Source organism: Staurois parvus, unplaced genomic scaffold, assembly GCF_062004578.1.
Source record: "Staurois parvus isolate SC_StPar_1 unplaced genomic scaffold, SC_StPar_1.0 ptg000187l, whole genome shotgun sequence".
Classification (NCBI taxonomy): Eukaryota; Metazoa; Chordata; class Amphibia; order Anura; family Ranidae; genus Staurois; species Staurois parvus.
The window spans coordinates 7424844-7443201 of record NW_028317983.1 but is presented as its reverse complement, the minus strand read 5'-3'; the positions used below and the strand labels follow the sequence as shown (position 1 = coordinate 7443201).

Sequence of the window (18358 nt, the reverse complement as noted above, 5' to 3'; positions counted from 1 at the left end):
TCTGTGGAAAACGAAGCCCATACAGGAACCTTGGTTCCCACTACGGCTGTGTTTTCCAGTGCAGGTGGCTTGCCATTAGAACTAATGGCATCGGCCCACAAGTCTGAATTTCTCTGTGCGGTTGGTGCGGTTGCACGGATTTTCGTGCGGATCCGCAGTGACACCACCCACACAGATGTGAACCTAGCCTGATTGGGTATGGATGGGACAGGTAAGCTGAATTCCAGTTAAGTTACATGCCGTTGACTATAAGAGGGAATTGTTCATTAGAGGTATATAAGTAGCACCTTGAATTTACACATCATATTGTACATTGACATCCATTCCTGCCCTCAAGGAGCTTGCAATCAGTCATTGGTTTACTACCACTGAGCAGTAGGCAGGCAGCCCATAGAAATTCAATTGGTACTTATCAGCTGTCCGAGTTTGACAGGTAGACAGGTATACTTGATTGCACAAGCACCGAATTAAGGAGAACGCAGGATTTCCATGAGCACCCTTAGTCACTTTATGAACATGTTCATGTTTTTACCCTTTTAATACTTATGATATTTATTCATTTGTACCTTTTTATTGAATTTAGCAATTTTAGCGCTGCACAATTCTGTTTATAATATATATATATATATATATATATATATATATATATATATAGTTACACACTTATGAGATCCAATCTTTTTGAAATGTCATAAAGCCCACGCCAGCCCAAATATACGAGTGTCAGCTCTGCAGCATTGTGGAACTATCGCCTATATCTAAACCAAACCTGCCCTCAAGTGGTGGTCATGTAGAAGGCAGACGTACCAGTTTGTGTTTTGTTATTCCTGTTCATATTACCAATAAACTTCTTTTTTTCTTTTTCGGATATGTACTGTATGTTCAGAGGCAAGTTCATAAGGGCTTTAATCATTTAGTATCATAACAGTAACTTTGTTTAAAACTGCCTGCTACTGGACACAATGAAAGCAGGGTACTGCAACAGTTCATAAAGTACGAGGGGTCTTCAAAAAGTTTCAGCACTTTAATATTTTCATTGGAAACAGTGAGGAGCAGGGGCGGACTGACAATATGGAAACTCGAGCAGTGCCGGAGGGCCCGTGGTCAGTAGGGGGCCCCATGAGATGCCCCTGGTACCTTTTTCATAGGCTTTTTTGAGTTTGGGCAAGGACACAGGGGCCCCAAGATCCCCTATTGCTCAGGGGCCCCATGAGTTGTCAGTCTGCCCCTGGTGAGGATGGGAGGAGTAGTAATTGGACGTGTCTGAGAGTGTCATGTGACTAGTCTGTCTGGTAAACTGGCTGACCTTGTAGTTTAGTGTTGTCACGTTTTTTTTGAAATTCTTAAAAAAAAGTGCAGCAAGTTTTTGAAGATCCCTCGTATTGTACAAGACGGAACATTACATTAAAGTGTCTCTATACTCAAGGACAAAAGTTTAATGCTTTGCAGCTTAATTTTATTAAATGTGGTGACCACTGGCCACGTTTGTGGGGAAGAGGCCCTTGTCCCAATCAACATGGGGACAAGGTGCTTTGGGGGGGGGAGCCCCCCTGCCCTAAAGCACCCACCCATGTTGAGGGCATGTGGCCTGGTATGGTTCAGGAGGGGGGCCACTCGCTTGCCCCCTCCTTTCCTGACCAGCCGGTGCTCGGATACGGGTCTAGTATGAATTTTGGGGGGACACCCACGCCATTTTTTTTATATTTTGGTGTGGGGGTTCCCCTTAAAATCCATACCAGATCCAAAGGGCTTGGTATGGATGGGAGGGGGGACCCTATGCCATTTTTTTTTTTTTTAAATTGACAATTCTTTTGACATTCAGCTGTCAGTGGGGAACCCCACTGACAGCTGAGACATGAATGAATGTTTCACTACTAGATTCTATGGAATGGGATGGAATGGGACCCCATTGTTGGTGTCAGTGGGAGGAATATTGCCCCATTGTTGGTGTCAGTGGGAGGAATAGTGCCCCATTGTTGGTGTCAGTAGGAGGAATATTGCCCCATTGTTGGTGTCTGTGGGAGGAATAGTGCCCCATTGTTGGTGTCAGTGGGAGGAATAGTGCCCCATTGTTGGTGTCAGTGGGAGGAATAGTGCACCATTGTTGGTGTCAGTAGGAGGAATATTGCCCCATTGTTGGTGTCAGTGGGAGGAATAGTGCACCATTGTTGGTATCAGTGGGAGGAATAGTGCACAATTGTTGGTGTCAGTGGGAGGAATATTGCCCCATTGTTTGTGTCAGTGGGAGGAATATTGCCCCATTGTTGGTGTCAGTGGAAGGAATATTGCCCCATTGTTTGTGTCAGTGGGAGGAATAGTGCTCCATTGTTTGTGTCAGTGGGAGGAATAGTGGACCATTGTTGGTGTCATTGGGAGGAATATTGCTCATTGTTGGTGTCAGTAAGGGCTATGGAGAGGACATTTTCCCTGGGAATTGGAGGATAATATTGTATCCATAAAGTGCAATTTATTCTTATCTCTGGTGAGTGCGGAATACATCAGTATTCACAGGAAGGTGTGGATCCGTGGAGTCTTTTCTCTGTATTACACTTATCCTAAAAAAAATTTTGGAGCACTATTTGCATGTTTAAAGGGGACTTTCTTTGTTTTTGGTTTCATCACTTTTTGTATTTGGACACAAATTTTATATTTTTTTTCATTTTGGTGGTTTTGGACATCTATTTTTTAACCACAGAATTTATTATGATACGTGTATAATTATTTTTTAATCATTTCATGTTTTGCGCTGTTTTATTGCCTCACTGATTTTTTTATTTTTATCAATTTTTTTTGATCAAGGCACGGCAGCATTTACTTATTTATTTAATTTTTCACATAGTTCTTGTGGTGCAGGTTGGTTTTGTTTTTGTTTTTACTGTGTTTGCAGGGTGCCTGCTGCTTCAAAGTGTTTTTTTGGGGTGAACACTGTCATTAAAAGGGTAACATTGTTTACATATTTTGTATAATTGTGATTCTTTATTTTGTTATTAGCGTCCTTTGAGTGACATATATGCTCAATAAACCCAAAGATTTAACCACCTCCCGTCTGGCTGTTGTATATAAACGGCCGGATGGTGGCAGTGCAGGGTCGGGTGGCCATTTTTTTAAACGGCCTCCCCGCCCCCTGCTTGTACGTGCTCCCTGGGACACAGCGAAACACTGATCGTCGTACGGAACCTCTCTGCGAGGTCCCGATCATGTGATCGCTGATTGGCCAATCAGTGATCACATGCAGAGTAGTAAGCAATGATGTCACTTCTGACATTATTGCTTACTACGTAAGAAATCTGTGAATGATCACAGAGGTCACATGGTACAAGACCATTCACAACAGCCTTGTGCCATGTGATAAGCTGTGACCAATCACAGCTCACACAGTGGTTCTCAATGGCTGCAAGAATGCAGCCAGAGAGAAGGAGAAATGATTGCTTTTAAAGCCCTTATGGGTGTAAAAGCAATCAGTGTAAAAAAAAAAATCTTCATCACCCCCTACAAGTAGTACAGTGTCACCATGGTGACACTGTACTGCTAGGGTGACAGTATGTAAAAAAAAAAAAAAAACATAAATAATATAAAAAAATAAAATAAAAATGTAAAAAAATGTTTAAAAATGATACTTTTGGTTATAAACTAATTTGGTTTATTCTCTTTTTACTAAAAGGATAACGGAATAAGTTTTGGCCAAAATTTATGATGAAATATTATTTATTTGCAAAATTTTATAAGAAAAACACTTTTTTAAAAAATTTTTGGTCTTTTTTATTTACATAGGAAAAAAAAATAAAAATCCCAGTGGTGAATAAATACCACCGAAATAAAGTTTTATCTATCTAAAAAAAAATGCTAAAAAAGTCATATGGGTACAGTGTTGCATGACCGCACAATTGTAATTCAAAGTGTGATAGCACTGAAAGCTGAAAATTGGTCTGGACAGGAAGGGGGTAAAAGTGTCCGGACTTGAAGTGGTTAATCTGTATTGTTCCCCTGAAGAAGCAAAGTTGTGAAACGTGTTGGGATTGTGATTCTCGCACACCACTGTAATACTGCACTACTGCAAGCATGTAACTGAAAAAATTATACTTATAAATACAAAGAAAGTGGTGATATGAAGGCCTAGAAGGAGAACGTAATTCTGTAAACCACCCCAATGAAATAAGTGACCCTAAATGTACATACTATATTGCTGCACATGTCCTTTTTAATATTTATATACATAAAAATATATATTTTTTAGTGTATGATGTCTATACTTGAAGCATACTTCAGCAGGAACCGGACAAATTCTGATCCATGTATGGCCATTCCTGTTCAAGAGGAGTTGATCTAGTGATCGATTCCTCCCAAAGGAGACTGTCTGTATATTTTCACTTGATCAGCACTTGCAGCTAATAGGCTGCAGCACTGGTCAGTGTATTCTAGCAGCAGAGGCCAAAATATACTGGCGTAGCGGGGGGAATGGATGTATTGGTTTATTTTTTTTTGATCAGCCAGGATTATCAAAAAAGAAAAAAAAAGATCTGTCTATGGCCACCTTTACTGAACGGCAGCAGGAAAAGATAAGGGCTCATGCTCTGTGGCATAGCAGTGTATATCTCAGGACTGGATGAAAAAATCATTTGGCAAGTATAAAAAGCTCTTTTTTCTATATCTCACCTGTGTACCTTTCAGTTTGTCTGGAGTTCAGGTTCGAATGTGGCTAACGCTGGCTGGGCCTTCCAAGTGTAGCCTGAGATTGTCATAAATAAACAAGGCTGTACTTGACATTCTCCTTTCATCGCAGGGCCGGGCAATTACTATGATTTATATCCCTGCTGACAATATGATTAGTGTAGTCATTTAGGGGATAGCTAAGTATGCCGTCGTATTTACAGTACTGAATGCAGGTTGTAAATTCTTCTTTTATACCAATCAGCTTTCATTACATGTTCTTAAGCGAGTTTACAGTCGTCAGATGCCCACAACACGCATTCCTGGAGCCTTGAAAAACAAATGTTCATAATACACCTATTTACAGCTGTCATTTATATGTTCCAAGGGTTTATTTACATTTCACCGGATCAGGAAGGAATGTTTTCCCTGCAGGAGCAAATTGGATCATGCTTTGCTGGGGTTTTTTTTTGCCTTCCTCTGGGTCAGCTGTGGGTAAACGATTCTAATTTTTTTTTTATGGTTGAACTGGATGGACTTTTCTCTTTTTTCAGCCAGACTAACTATGTAACATATGTATATGTTACATGGCACATGAAGGAATTGTAAGATCAATGGAATTGTCAGAGATCGCCGCGGCGCTGGTCCCAACGCATGCGCAGTAGACCGTCTCATGCGGGGATTTGGGTGCTAGGACTCAGTCCACCGCAACGTCGGAGTTCACGCATGCGCACTGGCGGGCGTGAATGTGCGATTGGCACCAATGACAGCGCGGGGCGCGATATTTAAAGCGCCCAGTGCTGTCACTTGTTGCCGAATGGTCTTTCTGCATATCCTGTTACCTGTGTTGTGAGTACTTTGATCTGGATTGTCTGACCTAGCTGCCTTCTCCTGTCCTGACCCCTTGGCTTGCCTGACTCTGCTCCTGGATGTTCCCCTTTAGATTTGATCTCCTGTTATTGACTCAGCGTGTGACCCGACCATTCTTTGCCTACTGTTTTGTACCGCACCGACCCCCCCGGCTACCGACACGGCTTGTTTGACTCTGCCCTTGCTCATTCCTCCATCCATCCGTCCATCCCTCAGGGATCCCCGGGTCCCCTCACATCAGACTCTCACCCTGCAGGAGCCTCCGGCAAACTCCTCTACCACTGATAGAAATATCCAGTAGCTGCGACCTGGTCCCGGAGCGCTCCAAGTCCATCCCCACCATCAGGGGCCCTGGTGAACAAGTGCTCCGGAACTTAGACTCTGCACTCTGGAGAGGCTCTATCAGGGGACTGATAGAGGTGCTGTCGGGTGGTCCCTTACAGGAATATTCATAATTGCAAAAACAAACTCATAAAATATATATGTTATGTATACAGGGCCAGGACAAGATCATCCATGGCAAAGATGCCAAACTGCACCCCCCCCTATCCACCTGATGTGGGCGCTCCTGATCGTCTTCTGCAGCTATGGTCATTACTAGCAGCACTATAGCACTGTTTCTGCCTCCCTGACATTTAAGTTGCAACACAAAAATAAAAATGTTAGTCCATAGGTGGTAGCCAGCAACTCGATGACTTCTTACTTTATTGGTTACACAAATGCAGGTACAAAGTCCAAAAGCTATTTTGGCTTACAAAGCCTTAGATATAGCACACAAAACTAAAAATAAAATCCAACATATATCAGTCCTCATGCACAATGGATGTTTTTACAGCAGCTGTTATTGGCTTTTGGCGTTTTTTTCTACAGACAGTAAACCCTTCAGCATGTTATCCTATGTGTTCATGCACACATAGGCTGTAATCAACGTTTTTTGGCTGGAAAAAAACCCAGAACACGGCGGCACAACATTAACTGTAATGTAACTCTCCCTGCTATGGCAGCATATGAGCTAGCTACAAGTACGCAATAGAAAATATGGCAGTGTGACAAGGGCAACACTGCCTACAGACAGTGGTTAATTGAAAATCCAAGCGGAGTAATGTAACAGCATTCAATAGCTACAAAAATATTTTATTTGATCCCATGGATCATAAAGAGGTTGGACATGGACACGGTGAACAAATCAAATCCACTTGGATTTTCAATTAACCACTTTCTGTAGGCAGTGTTGCCCTTGTCACACTGCCATATTTTCTATTATGTACTTTGGGTTTATAAATCCGCATTTATACTATAAGTGAGACGGAGATATTATTTTGACACGGATATACGTGTCATATTAGGTGGCTCTCTTCTTTTTGTTTGGCTACAAGTACGCAACCTGCCTACAAGCTGGAGGAAGGAGGTCCTGATTCCTTTATATAGATCTATTGTTATCACTAGATTGATCACCAGCAGGAGGAAGGAGGTCCTGATTCCTTTGTATAGATCTATTGTTATCACTGGATTGATCACCAGCTGGAGGAAGGTGTAGCAATTGTGCACACAGAGATGAACGCGGTCATCCATTTTGCTCCAAACCCCTGCATCTTGTATCTCTCACTCCCAAATCGGCTTCCCTCATCCCCCCTCCCTCTCTGTTGAGTGACATGTGGTCTGGATGATGACAGAGGTCACAGGCAATCAAGGCACAGCAGGAGAGCTCCAGAGATATAAAACCCCAGCCTAGCTGGTCCCTAGATGCCTGTTAGCTTCGCAATCTGGGATATCGTAAAGACATAAACCAAGTCCTTCACTGAGTTCAAAGACATTCCAGATAAGCCAGATGTCACATTCAAGACCCACTTTCCCCTATGATTACATATCTTGTAATATAAGAGACTTACCTAAAAACCAGGCATATATTCAGATTGGTCACTTTAATACAAGTCGTCTGATATATTACACCCCCTATCTGGCATATACAGGAAAGCAGAAAATGATATCTCCTTAACCGTCACAACAGGTATGTAATATTTCATATGTAGACGTTCAGCCGATGATTCTGCGTATTAATCTACTAGTGGCAAGGCTGTTAAATGCACCGAGAATAAGTTATGAATCATGACATCAACTGTGAGGGTTCTAGCTTGGGTCCCCGCCTACACAACTCCCTCCTTAAAATGAGGCGATTGGTTCTCTGCTTTAAGGAGACACCCTGCTGAGTTCCTAGAAAAAGCTGAGCTAAGCTGAGTTGAGCTAAGTTGAAGATTCTCCCTTTTAACATCGGAACTAACTTTGGGAGATAAGGCATCCTTTTGGCTCTGAAACCTGATCTGCTTAAACCAAGGCTTTTGGCAAGTACTTTATCCCTCTAAACTTCTTTCTGTTATCTCTTTGCTGTGCTATTGCTTTCTGTATATATATTTATATATATATATATATATATATATATATATATATATATTGGCTACATCTTTTTCTGTAAATATTTTTATTGCACCCTTTTGACCTTTTAGTAATAAATCTTACTTTCTGAAAGTGTTGAACTGTTTCTAAAGCTCTTTAATGCAAACTAAGAACCCCTGCCTCTGAATAGCGCTACTGTGTGTGTGTTTTAAACTTTGGTATATCTCTGCCTGCAGTGACAGTGGTATACCGACGCTTATGCAAACATCATAGTGTTATTGCTGATATTGCCAAGTTTCCTCTTTCTCTGTACAAAAAGGAGGTGGTGGCAGTGTGAAGGGTTAATTGCGTAATTAACAATCGCTCCCAGTAACAATCGCTCCCAGGCTGCAGATACACAGTTTGTGGTACATTCGCTGGAAAATCTTTTTGCAGAGTGCAGCTGGGCATGGCATTGTTACGCACGTGACAGCGTGGTTTTAGATTGGCTAGTCCTTCGGTCACGAGTTTGGTGAGAAGGGCTGGGGTCTGACGCTGCGATCGTCACAAAAGGAGGTCCCGATTCCTTTATATAGATCTATTGTTATCACTAGATTGATCATCAGCAGGAGGAAGGAGGTCTTGATTCCCCTTCATATATCTTTAATTAGGCCTCATTTAGAACACTATATGATGAGGTATGGTATAGCCGCAACTCGTCTTCCCGAATAGCAAACTTTAGTGAGCTAGTAAAATGTGCATATAAAATGGCTTGCGCGTTACGGCAATAAGCCTTAGTCATAGCCACAGTCATTTAGAACACTGTGTCCAGTTCTGGAGACCTCACTTTCAAAAAGATATTGATAATAGAGAACAAGCTGAAAGACGGGCAACAAAAAGGGTGAAAGGTCTGAGCTATAAAAAATGGAAGAAACTTCAGGAACTTAATATGTATGATCTGGAGGAAAAAAGGGGATACACGATTGAAACCTTTAAATACGTCAAAGGTGTGAATAGGTTTCGGGGGCAGTATTTAAAATATGAAGCCAAGATCAAGAACATGGGGACATGACCACAAACTAGCAGGAGGAAAGTTCAAAACTATTCTTAAGAAGGTTTTATTTTATTTTAAAAAATCAAAACAAATTTCTGCTATCACTGTAGATGATGAGGAAGGTTCATTGTGGAGACTGGGCAGCTTTTGAGTATGTACAGGAATGGTACAAACTGGATTCTGTGATAAGCATGTAGGCAGGTGGCCAGCAGCAGTGTTGTTGATACTCCATTGTGCAAGGAAGTGATACAGTGATCCTACAATTGCTAAATGACCCTCTCCTTTCAGTAATAGACTCATTACCACCATTTACTCCACCATTTAGAAATCAAAGGGCCCTGTTCCTTAGAGCGTACAATCTAAGAGGGAGGGTCAAGTGATACAAAAGGTAATAAGTGTGGGGGATGAGCTGATGGAGAAAGTAAAAACACAGTGTATTAGAAGCAGAATAGGCTTCTTTAAAGAGAAGGGTTTTTAGGGATTGTCTAAAGTCGAACAGTTTGGGGTAAGGAGTCCATAGGATGGGAAATCCTTGGGAGAAGTCCTGGAGAGCAGTATGGGAGGAGGTGACAAGGGAGCTAGAGAGCAGGAGGTCTTGATGGGAACAAAGAACGATTTGGTTGGTATTTTGGGTCCAGGTTAGTGATGCAGCTGGGGCTGAGTTGTGGATGGCTTTGCGCATTGTTAGAATATTGAATTTAATTTGTTGGGTAACAGTGGATTGATAGGCAGAGAGGGGTATCAGACACTGAATGGTTGGTAAGGTTGACAAGTCTGGCAGCAATATTCATGATGGCCTGAAAAGGGGATAGCCTATGTAAAGGTAATCAAATGAGCAAAGAGTTGTAGTAGTCCAGACGAGAGATAACCAGGGAGTGAATTAGGATCTGTGTGGTGTAGTTGGTTAAAAAGGGGCGTATTCTGGAGATGTTGCGGAGGTTGAGGCCGCATGATTTGTACAGGGACTAGATGTGGGCCTGAAATGATAGTTCAGAACCAAGGGTTACACCTAGCACCCTGGCATGCAGGGATGGACTGATAGTTGTGCCATTGATCTTGACACAAAAGTCAGGGGGAGGGGCACATGATGGAGTAAATATTATGTGGCCAGTTTTGGATAGATTGAGTTTGAGGAAGTGGCGTGACTTCCAGTCTGATATGTCTGTTAGTAAATCAGTGATATGTGAGAAAACTGATGGAGTGAGCTGAGGGGTAGAGAGAAAGATTTGTGTATCACTAGCGTGGAAATTGTATTGGATGCCATGGGAAGCTATCAGCTGACCCAGGGAAGATAAACAATAGGAGAGGTCCAAGGACAGAACCTTGGAGGACCCTGACAGAAAGAGGAATAGGAGAGGAGGAAGTAGAGTTGTAAGAGACAATGAAGGTGCAGTGAGATAGGTAAGATGTAAGCCAACGGAGGGTTCAGTCACGAAGACCAAGGAAATAGAGTTTTTTGAGGAGGAGGGAGTGGTCAACTGTATCAAACACAGCAGAGAGATCCAAGAGTAAGAGTACGTAATAGTGAATATTGGTTTTAGCTGTTAATAAGTAGTTTGTGAGTTTTAAGAGAGCAGTTTCTGTGGAGTGTTGCGGGCAAAATCCAGACTGAAGGGGATCAAGAAGGTTATTCTCAATAAGGTGGCAGCTCAGACTAGACATTCAAGAAGTTTGGAGGCAAAATGGAAGGAGATGGGTTGTAGGTTGTTAACATTGGTCGGGTCCAGTGAGGCCTTTTTAAGTATGGGGGTGATTAGCACATGCTTTAAAGGGTTGGAGAAGATGCCAGTAGAAAAGGAGAGATTGAGGATATGAGGCAAAGAGTGTAGGATAGAGTCAGAGGGTGACCGAAGTTTTTTCAAGGGAACAGGGTCCAGGGGGCAGGTGGTTGGGTAGGTGTGAGAAAAAAAGTTCAGTGGCGTCTTCTATAGTAGCTGGGTTAAATGAAGTATTGATTGTGCTGGTGGACAAGGAGTGTAAGATGAAGGAGATATCTGTAAGGTGGAGATCTTGTCACAAATTGTATCAATTTCATTTTTGAAGTGATTGGCAATCTCTTGGGCAGTGAGTGAGTTAGTTGGTGGAGGTAACAAAGGACGAAGCAGAGGCTTAACGTCTTTATGCCGGCCGAACGCAAATGTACGGCCTCCCGGCATCTGGGCCTAGACGCCGAGCGGCCGCACATTTGAGTTCTATTAAAAAAGAACATATGTGCTGAGAGCGCGCGCCCTGCGCGCTCCCAGCACACATGTCCGGTACTCATGGACATGTGAGCTTTCCCGATCATGTGACTGCCGTCACGGCGTGTCACAGCAGTCACATGACCCTAAACCCCGCCTCCCTACTTCTGAAACCCTTAAAGGGCTGGGAGGCGCTGGCGTGAAGGGGTTAAAGGCAGAAAAAAGTTGACGGGGACTGTGTGAGAGGGTGTTAATGAGAGTGATAAAATAGGTTTGTCTGGCAGTGTGCAGGCAGGAATTGTTTTGTTGAAGTCTTGCTGGGACTTAGTCTTACGGCACAGATGCTCATGAGTGCAGCTACATTTTTTGAGGCATCTGGAATTGTCTGTTTGCCAGGTTGTAGCCATTGGGGCCTGATTCTGTGTTTAGTAAGGGGGCACTGTGTCCAGGGTGGATGACAGTGAACTTTTGTAGACAGAAGTTGCCAGGTTGGGGCAGGACAGGGCTAAGCTTTTGTCATAGAGACAATCTGTTGCAGAAAAAAAGATGAGAAGGGTTAAGATGGCGAAGGTTTCTATGGGTAACTGTTAAGCAGTTGGAAGGCAGGGAGGAGGAAGACAAGGAGAGAGTCAGGCTAATAAGGTAGTGATCAGAGGGTGGAAAGTGAATGTTGGAGAGGTTGCACAGAGTGCATAGGTAGGAGAATACAAGGTCAAGGCAGTTTACTCAGAGTGAGTAGAGGCGTGTATCCATTGTTTTAGGTCAAAAGGGGAGATTAGGCTCAAAAGTTTAGAAGTAGCAGGAGTATTAATATTAATAGGGATGTTGAAGTCATCAAGGAAGAGAGAAGTCATCAAGGAAGCTTGATACTGTTCCAGGAGGCCGATAGATGACAGCAGTTCTCAAAGAATCTGGAGAGAATAGACAAATACAGTTAGCTTCAAATGAGGAGAAAGATAGAAAGGAAGGTGAATGAAGGACCTGAAAAGTGGTTCGAGGGTATAGGAGGATTCCAACTCCACCTCCCTTCCATCCACTAGGCCTGGGAGAGTTAGTCCAGAGGGTGCTCCCTGGGGTGGTCGATCCTACGGGGTCCCCTCTCACCCTACTCTCCCCCCAACCCCCCCATGCAGCAACACCCTAGATGACCTGGCAGGGGGGGTCGCTGCCAGTCTCAGTGATGGCATGGGCTTGGGCCGGGTGCCTGTGTGTTAACCATGCCCTGGTAGTGTTGGGCCCCCTCTCAACCTGCCTCCCCTCCTCTCCTGCGGTGTGGTGTAGGTGAATCTGGGGCTAACAGGGGGCTTTCTGAGGCTGCCAAGGTTTTTTCCCTTACCCTGAGTATTTTGACAAATTTGTCTATAAGGATTGGATTCGGCCGAAGCGTCCGTTTGTACTCCCCAAACGCTTCGCAGTGTGTTGCCCTTTTGAGGATGCCCTGGTGAAGAAGTGGACCTGTCCGCAAGTGTTGGATCCACCCATCTCCAGGCATAATAAGGCCATGTTGATCCCGGTGAAGGAATATCCCTCTTTTAAGGATTCTGCAGGGAGGAGGCGGTAGCCCGCTCTATGTTCACTACCGGCACTGAGGAAGTGTTGGCTATGGGCTTGGTATCCCAGACACTGACTGAATGGGCCTAGGCTCTGCAACAAGCCTTAACTTCTAGTCAGTTGCCCCAAGCATATGTGGAACTGATGGATCAGTTGGTCCAGGGATTGAAGTATGCTTGCGACACCTCCCTTGATGCAGCTCCACTTCTCTCTAAACTGTTCGTCTCAGCTGTGGTGCTGTGGCGGGTTCTTTGTCTCAAGTGTTGGTCGGTGGATTAGATTTCCAAAAAGACCTTGGCGGACCTGCCCTTTCAGGGTGACTATCTTTTCGGAGGCGGCTTTCAAGAACCTACAGGCCCTGTACAGGGCTGTGCAGGAACTGCTCCACCGCAGAGTGATTGTCCCGGGCCTGACTTGGAGCATTGTCGAGGTTTTTACTCCAATCTCTTCACAGTTCCCAAGGCAGACGGAGTTCACCCGATCCTGGTTCTTAAGGCCCTAACTACCTTTGTGTGGGTTCACAAGTTCATGGCCTCCTTGGACATCAAGGACGTTTACCTGCACATCCCCATTTGTGAGTGGCATCTGCGCTTCCTATGTTTTGTCATTGGGGATGAGCATTATCAATTTGTGGCACTCCCCTTTGGTCTAGCTTCTGCCCTCTAGGTGTTTACCTAGGTCCTAGCCCTGGTCTTGGCGTTACTGGAACAATGGGGGATCGCGGTGATTGGCTACCTGGATGATTTGCTCTTGCGTGCGGAGACTCACAAGTCCCTACTAGACAGTGTGGAGACCACCATGCGTTCTCTTTGGGACTTCTGGTAGATCCTGAACTTCAGAAAGTCGGTGTTGACCCCGGCCAAATGCCTGGAGTATCTGAGGCTGATCCTTCATTTGGAACCAGCCAAGGTTTTCCTTCTGTCAGAAAAACTTTTGAAGCTCTGGTCGGCTGTCCGGCAGCTCTTGGCCTACAGTTGGCCCTTCCTGCGTTTTTGCTTGTGGATGTTTGGCCTGATGGTGGCTACCTTCGAAGCGGTTCTGTATGCCAAATTTCAATCGAGAACTCTGCAGAGGGAAATCCTATCAAAATGGAACAGGGCTTCCATCTACTTGGACATTCAGATTCACCTGGAACTGTCGATCAGGGCCTCCCTTCTTTGGTGGATGAGGTCTCCTGCTCTACTGACCAGGAAGTCTGTCCCCCCCATTTGGATGGTGGTCAGATGCCAGCCTATTGGGCTGGGGAGGAGTCCTGGGATTGAGACTTGGCTCAGGGTCGCTGGACTCCAGAGGAAACTTGTTTACCTATCAACATCCTGGAGCTTTGGGCGATCAGGTTGCCACTGGCACATTAAACGGATTGCCTGTCAGGTCTGCCGACCAGGATTCAGTTGGACTACACCAATGCAGTAGCGTATGTCTATCACACATTCCAGGTGTCAAAAACTGGCAAGCGGATTATCTCAATCATCAGACACTGGGTGAGGCGAGTGGTTCCTACATCCAGAGGTATTCCATCAGCTCTGCATTTGCTGGGGGACACCGAGCATGAATATAATGGCTTTCTGCCTCAATCAGAAGGTTCCACAGTTCGTGGGAAGATTGTTGGATCCCCTGGTGGACACAACAGATGAGCTAGTGGTGCAGTGGGATCAGTACACTCTCATCTATGCTTTCTCCCACCTCTGTCTTATTTTTCGTCTACTACGCAGGATAGAGTTTGAAGGGATCCTGGTCATCCTCGTGGATCCAGCCTGGCCTTGTCGTTCATGGTACGTCGACGTGGTGGCAGATGATCCTTGGAGGCTGCCTCTTTGGGAAGTCCCTTTTGTCTCAAGGGCCGGTCTTCCACCTTGCCTTACCATCGCTGGATTGGATGGCCTGGCTATTGAGAACCAGGTTCTGAAGGACAGGGGGTTATCAGGCTCAGTGATCCTGACTGTGTAAAAGGCCCATAAGTCTACCTTCCGGAAGATTTATCATCACACCTGGAGAGCGTATATTGGTTGGTGTGAGGCCTTGGGGTTCCATCCTCGTTCCTTCATTGTGGCTTGGGTGTTGGCCTTCCTCCAGCGTGGTGTGGATCAGTAGTTTGCGTTGAGTATGATCAAGGGTCAAGTTTCTGCTCTGGTTGTTTTCTTTCAGCGACTCTTGTCTGCACATTCTTTGGTTTGCACTTTCATTCAGGGGGTTTGTCACGTGGTCCCCCCATGCACTCCCCTTTGCCACCGTGGGATTTGAATTTGGTGCTGTTCTTCAGAAGCCTTCCTTTGAGAGCATTCAGGATATACCCTTGCTTTCACTTTCGCAAAAAGTTGCCTTCCTTGTCGCTATCACTTCTCCACGTGGGGTGTCAGAGTTGGCGTCTTTGTCCTGTAAGCTGCCTTATATGGTTTTGCACAAGGAGAAGGTGGTACATTGACCTCCCCTTTCTTTTCTACCACAGTTGGTGCCAGATTTTCATTTGAATGAGGATATTGTCCCTCCTTCCCTGTGTCCTAGACCTACGCACCCTAAAGAGGTGACCCTGCACTACCTGGATGTGGTTTGCGCGGTTCACATGTACCTTTTAGTAATGGCTGTATTTCGGAGGTCCAGTTCTTTCTTTGTTCTTATGGATGGTCCAAAGAAGAGCCTGGCAGCCTCTTCTGCCACTATTTCCTGTTGGATTTGGCAGACAATTGTACAGGCCTATGCCATTAAGGGGCAGGATCCTCCCTACTAGGTTATGGCTTTCTCCACTAGAGCAGTTAGTGCCTCCTGGACATTCCGACATCAGGCACCTGTTTCTCGAGTTTGCACAGCGGTGACCTGGTCATCTCTGCACGCGTTTCCTAAGTTCTATAGGGTTGATGTGTTGGCATCTTCTTTTTTTTAATCTTTTATTCATTTTTAACTACAAAAATTAACATTATATCAATCAATTCAAAAGTTTTTGCATACATTTACCTATTCCCTTCCCACCATCCCCCCCATTAAATTTTCCCTGCCCATATTCCATTTTGTTTACTTCTAGTTCCTCCTATATTCTTCTGTCTATATTTACCTCCCTCTTCTCATGCCTCCTCTCTCACTTACCTTCTACACTACTACCACTCAATTAAACTCTCCCTACTCTACTCTTTATACTCTGGCTGCTTCCAGATATCTTTTGGATGTTTTAAAAACTCCTTCATTTTATATATATATAATTTTCAGATTTGATAACTCTCCATAGCATCGCTTCTCGGCCTTTTGGCTAAGATCAAGTGTAGTATCTGTTCTTATCAGTGTCCAGTGGGGGTGCTCCCGGCCATTCTAGCTTTGCGGGGATGGCTGTTGTATAGTACCCTCACTGGTATGATGGGGGTCCGGAAGGCTAGTACCGGAGGGACAGAAACCGGGGAGCGCCACACGTTATGCTGGGGCCCTGGGAGTAATTCCTCCGGGGAAAACTGGAAAGACCCAGTACCTCCTGATTTGGACGGATCTACCTTGGTCTGGCCAGGGGCTGAGGAGGCAGAAAGTCTGCAAACTCGGTGCCCCCTGAGTAGACGCTCTCAGGGGTGCCACTAGTAACACCTGGGTGTGGGACCCCACTGTGTGAACATGGCACATGGTCACTGTTTTTACAACTTTTTGCACAGCGCCCTAAGGACCAAGCCTTTTGGCTAGGACCAGGGCAATTTTTGCTACGGGCCTCAGGGCCTGGTCTGTGCACAATTTGGCATGGTACCACTTTTTTATTATTTTTATAGATTCATTTATTATTTATTTATTTATTTTTACACTCCCACGTTTGTCACTTTTTACTTATGTGTGTGTTTTCTTCACATGATGGAGGGTGTGGGTCCTCGGGCCTGCCCTAAAGTCTAGGGGGAGGATGTGTGGCCTTTTGGTTCCTTCCTCCCCTGTCCCTAGGGGGTTTTCTCTTCGGGAGAACCCCCTGGCCTAGTACTGGATGTCCGGCTTCGGCTGGGCATAAGGAACGGTGGTCCACCAGGCCTTTTGGCCAGGAGGACCAAATGGGAACCTTGTCCCTGTCAGGAGCTTCGTGCCCCGGGGGATCAGGGTAGTGGTCCAACCCCTTCGGGGGTAGGACAAAGCACACCCCTAAGTGCACTTTTTGTGTGGTGTTTTGGCACTTGCACTTTTTTGTGGAACACTTACGGGTTTTTCGTTGTAGTTTGCACGTTTGCGGACTTAAAAAAAAAACAAAAAAAAAACTCTCCATAGCATTTTAATAATCTCATTAAGTTAGGTAAGGTTAATCTAGGATTCATAATATAAAACAGCATGTCATCTGCGTACGCTGCTACCTTATGTTCCAAGTCGTCTATCTTAATTCCTATTACATTTGCACTCTTTCTTACCATCGCTAATAGTGGTTCCGGGGATATTACAAATAACAAAGGGGAAAGTGGACATCCCTGTCTTGTACCATTATACATTTTGAAAAACAGTGAAAGGGACCCGTTAACCTTTATAGCTGCTGACGGGCTACTAAAAAGCTCTTTTATCCATTTTAACATTGTGGGCCCTAATCCTAATGCCTCTAACGTCTCTATCATGAATCCCCAGTCTACCCGGTCAAAAGCTTTTTCAGTATCAATCGACAGGATTATCGTCAGCAACTTCTCTCTCCTTGATTTCTGTAGAAGAAGCAGTGATCACAGACCATTCACCCTTCCTTCTCTGCCAGCAATGAATCCCACTTGATCTAAATGTATCCACTCCAGCATCAGCTCTTTCATCCTAGTTGCTAGTACTTTAGCGTATAGTTTTGTGTCTATGTTTAATAGTGATATAGGTCTGTAGCTGGCACACTGTGAGCCATCCTTCCCTTCTTTAAGTATAATTGTTATATATGCTTACAGCAATTCTTCTCTCATTTCAACCCCTCTCCTAACACGATCATATATGTACATATGTTAGGAACCAAAAATTCTTTAAATTTCTTATAATATCCCATAGTATATCCATCAGATCCTGGACTCTTTCCTGCAGCCATACTCTTCAGTGCCGTAATAATTTCCTCTTTCGAGATAGCTCTTTCTAAGGCTAATAACTTTGATTCTGACAATCTTGGCAAAGTGGCTTTTTTTAAATATATCTGCCTTTTTTCCTTCTTTTCTTCCTCTGTTTATTTCTGGTTCTTAGAATTTACATCATACAACCTGCTGTAATGTTTTTGAAACATGTTAGCAATATCAGTGTTGGAATGCACCATTTCTCCTGTTTCATCTTTAATTTTTTCTATAAAATTCTTTGATTTCTTTTCCTTTAATTTTTTCATTAAATATTTTCCTGGTTTATTCCCCCACTGATATTTTTCTTTGGAAAGCTTATTGAAATTCCTCCTCGTTTCTTGTTCCATAAGATCTTTTAGCTCTTCTCTTTTTCTCTGATGTACACTGTCAGCACCTGTGGTAGTGAGCCCTTGTAGATAGTGTCATGGAAATTTTGTATTGTTGGTCGAACTTTAAATGTGTCATGTATTCGTGTTATTCATATGTCTCTCGTGTGGCTTAATTAAAGCTCTGAAGGCTGCAATTGGGCCATGCGCATGTACAATGTATGTATTACAGTACTCGGCTTGGTAATGGATGAGATGGCAGATCTGCGCTTATAGACCGGCGTGTATACCACCACGGCATTCCATGCGAATGCTGCTGTCAGTAGACCGTGGGCCTGTATCCACATATCA

General features: G+C 44.2%; 1 pseudogene; it reads left to right on the top strand.

Moving 5' to 3' along the window:
• Nucleotides 1-15890: 15890 nt before the first annotated feature.
• LOC149462057 (U2 spliceosomal RNA) lies at nt 15891-16006 on the top strand (annotated as a pseudogene).
• The last annotated feature ends 2352 nt before the right edge of the window (nt 16007-18358 follow it).